A 4,348-nucleotide genomic window follows, 5' to 3' on the forward strand; every position below is an offset into this window, starting at 1 on the left:
ATATATGATTTTCAGAAAATATCCTTCAATATATATATATAGTTATGCACTTCTAAGGATATCTAACGAAATAGTTTAGAAATATTCAAAACATCAAGTCTTTAACTAAGAACACACTTGAATGTTACTCTTTGATCAATGGCCTAATAAAAACTTTCTCAAGTATTGAACTTGTCAAAAACAATCTTTATATGAATGTGAAAATTCAATATCAAACTTCTCTAAAGATATTCAAAATAGATGTTGATATGAGAATGTCTTTGTAAAACTAAATGGATTAACCAAACCTCAATACCAAGTTGAAATCAAGACGTAAGAGTGAGATCCCTTTTAGTTTTCTAATTGGATTTTCCCAAGGAAAATGAATATAGAATGGAGCGCAGGCAATCGCGTAGCAATCAACTCAAGTTTCTTAATTCTCTTTCAATAATATGTTCTCTTCTCTTCTCGTTTGTCTTAGCTCGCCTACTGGGGTTTAGATATTCAGTATATATAATTATCTTGCCCTTCAAATAGATCTTGACCGTTGGATCAAAAGATAGCTCGGGTGTTCACACATTAAAAAATTAGATTATTTGTAAATTTAATTACTATACATTGTCAGGTTAAATTCTAAAATTAGAATTTAGTGGCTATATCTCCAGCTTATTTTTCTATTTTATTTGTGCAGGTTCAATTATTCCGCCATTTTTCCTAACAAACTAGTATCGTAGCAAGGTTGAATTAACTTGGGTATTCTTATGCAAATTAAAATGGAGAATTATAGAAACAATGCAATATTTAAATCGGTGGCATCGAACTAATCAATATGGAAACTAAGAATGTTAGGCATTTGATTTTGTAAATACTAGTATGATCCAATTGAAGATGATAAAGCCAAACCAACGAATAAAATAAATAAAAAGTGGGAACAACCAAAGAGACAAATTGTTGGTCTTATTCGGTAATGGATTGACGATAGTTAGTTTCACCACATGGCTAATGAGACAAATGCACGTATGAAAGAGATTAAAGAATTTTTATGCAATGAGACAAATACACATGTGGATGAGATTAAAGAATTTGTATGCAACGAAAACTTCTCCAAACAAAGCTTTCCTAGTCAAGCATTTGGTTAACTTGAGATATAAAAGATGGAGACAATATTTCAAAGAACCTAAATGTTTTTCAATACATTGTGAATCAATTGGCTAATATGAAGATTAATTTGGAAGATGAGTTGCAAGCTTGTTTGAGCTTGGGTATCTTGATAGAAAACTGGGATACTCTAGTTGTGGTATTAAATAACTCTGCACCAAATCTTGAGATGAATATAATCAAAGAGAGCTTATTTAATGAAGAGATCGGAAGGAAAGAACTCAACTTCACTTCACAAATAGATGCACTTCTCGAGAGGTAGGGAGAAACAAGAATAAGAACTTTAATAGTTCAAATTACTGAGGAAACTCAAAAGGGAGGTTAAATACATATCAAGGAAGGATATTATTGGAAGTTTAGAGTACATTAGGAAAAATTGCAATAAGTTTAAAAGGAAAAAAAAATCAATAGAAAAAGAGATTCTTATTACATCTGTAGTTGATTGAGATATCATGATTGTATCCAATGATGCTCATGTAAACCTAGCATGTTAGGACAATACTTGGGTTGTTGATCTAAGCACTTCTTTCCATATTTCTTTATGATGTTATTTATTTGCTACCTACACTTGTGGTGACTATGGTAATGTGAGGATGGCTAATCAGGTTGTGTCCAAGATTCTTGGCATTAGGGATACTTGGTTGGTGATAGAAGTTGGCTATAAGCTACTACTGAAAAATGTTAGACATGTTATAGATTTAAGACCTCAATTGATCTCCACAAGCATCCTACAAGATGAAGAATGTGAGGCATATTCCAAATTAAAACTTCAATTGATCTCCATAGGTGCCCTAGATGATGAAAATATATGCCCTAGATGATGAAGGATACTTTTAATCATTTTAGTTGTAGTTAATGGAAGGCACGAACGTATCTCTTGCTATGGAAAGAGATGAAAAGCTTAGTTCTCTATCTTATTCATGTCAAAGTGTACACAAGGAAAGTGAATGCAACTAAATATTTAAGGATTTTTGACATAAGAGGACATAAAAGGCTTAGAAACTTAAGTGGAAAAGGCTTAGAGACACTTGCTAGAAGAAAGATTCTTTTAGTGAAAGGTATAGGATTAACATTATGCACTCTCTTGGTTAGTAAACAAAATATTGGTTTTTTCATATCTCCTTCATATAAAAAATCTAGGTGAAAAAAAAATTAAAAAAATAAAAGAAGAAGAAGAAAACCTCATGATTGGTGCTTAGTAGAAATCCCACTCCAACAATGTGTCCTCAATTGTTTTAAGGAGATGAACTAGTCCAGAAGATGATTTTGAAAATCCATAAGGGTCCCTATAGGAAATCGATTTCAAATTATTAAGGGCTTTATTAGGAGAAATAGATGGAGACGACTTATCATACTCTTTCATATTTTGCTTGATGACATGTGAGTCTTTTTAAATGAGATCATTGAAAGCCTTCTATTTTAAATTGTGGTTAGTGTCTTATGGGTGAAATGATGGTGTTTCGATCAAATGACTAGTATACCTAAAATAACCAACCAATGTATTTATCGCTTGGTAACCCATTTGAGCATGAATTTAAACCAACTTTTTCTTAAAGTCAGGTTACCAAAAATTTAACCTAGGTTTGGGTCCCCTAGTGTTTTGCAATTCATTTAAGGCAATGGTTACTACTGGAAGGAGATCAAGTCATCTTTCTGCTACCCAAAAGAAAATGAGAGAAGAAGTCCCTTGCTAGCCCAATTGAGCCTAAAATTTTTATTTCTTGAATACCCCATCAAAGGATCACCCCCCACATTGGGGCAATTTCAACAAGATTAATATAAAGCCCCAAGTGAATCCCAAATAAAAAGGGGAATTAAGATCCCTTCACAAAAAAGGAAAAGCAATAGTAAAAGAAAGGAAATACAAAAAAAAAAAAAAAAAGGATAAAAAAAGGAAAAAAATCAAGGGCATACTTCTTTAGGTGATCCTTGACAAATACTACCCAAGCAAAATTTAAGATTTTAAGCCTTGTTAAATATTTTCCTTCTTTAGCATATACCCTCAACCTACATTACAATCCAAAATAAAAGTTCTGACCTAATTGGTATGTGTCAGTACTTCAAATGAATTGTCAAACTCAGTAGAGTTTGAACTATGTTATGACCTTATCCTAATAAGATTCGTAGGCAGCTTGTTCAGAAAACAATTTTTATCAACCTTTTGCACTATGAAGGGCATAAATGTCATTTTAAGAAGGGTTTTCTAGCCTTTAGTTTCCCTATTCTTTTGGAAACCTATATCTTACCTTATGTTTCATCTCGTGTCTTAAACTCCACCCTGAGATTGGAATACTGATCAAAATACCCGATAAGACACCGATTGTGACTCAAGATGAAATATTGAAATGGATTACGGAACACAAATCATGAAGGTATCGTTGGAAGTTGGCATCTAATCTATAGTGGAGTAGTGCAAAAGTGGGTGGAGTAAATAGGCAATATTAATTTTCTCATGAAGAAAAAAAAAAGAGTTTGGGATAAAAAAATAATTAAAAAATGACAAGTTTGGGGTGATTGAGAAAAAAGGCAGTAACTTGTTGATTTGGTTCTCAAGGTTAGCATCAAAGTTGCATGACATCCAAATACCGGTAAAGCCACTTCTTGTTGAACACGCATAGAAACTAGGTAAATAGATAGGTTTGAGCATTTCATTTGCATCCTTAATGAAATTATGTTATATGATTGCATATTTATTCATTTAATTTTAAGATGATTTAAACATTAAGAATGCATTCCTTAAGGGGGAGTGTCATTATCAATAAAAACCAAAGAAACATTGGTTAATCAATACGCTTGAAATGAATGGGTCAAGTTGAATAACTGGGTCATAAGTAAACTGGGTCAAATGGCATGTCAAAGTTATGAGAGAATAAGATTTAGGGGCATTCACATCAGACAACATAAGTGGTATTTTCTACTCAAGAGCATGGTCACCTTGAAGATTATTAATAAGGGCATCATGGGCAAAGCATGAAATTTTATCTCCGTAGATAGGAATTTGAAGATTGTTGAGGCGGGAATTAAGATATGGTAAGAAAAATCCAAGGGCACTAACATCATATTGGAATCTAAAAAATGAGGAGCAAATTTGATATATGCCAAAGATTGGTTACAGAACCTAGTCTGTTGATTCGATAGGCATTGGTTCACTAGCAAATCTGAAAAAAAAAATAAAATTGTGCATCTTCATGCATTGCATACATAGCATCAA

The sequence above is a fragment of the Malania oleifera genome, chromosome 4, assembly GCF_029873635.1.
Source record: "Malania oleifera isolate guangnan ecotype guangnan chromosome 4, ASM2987363v1, whole genome shotgun sequence".
NCBI classification, from domain to species: Eukaryota; Viridiplantae; Streptophyta; class Magnoliopsida; order Santalales; family Ximeniaceae; genus Malania; species Malania oleifera.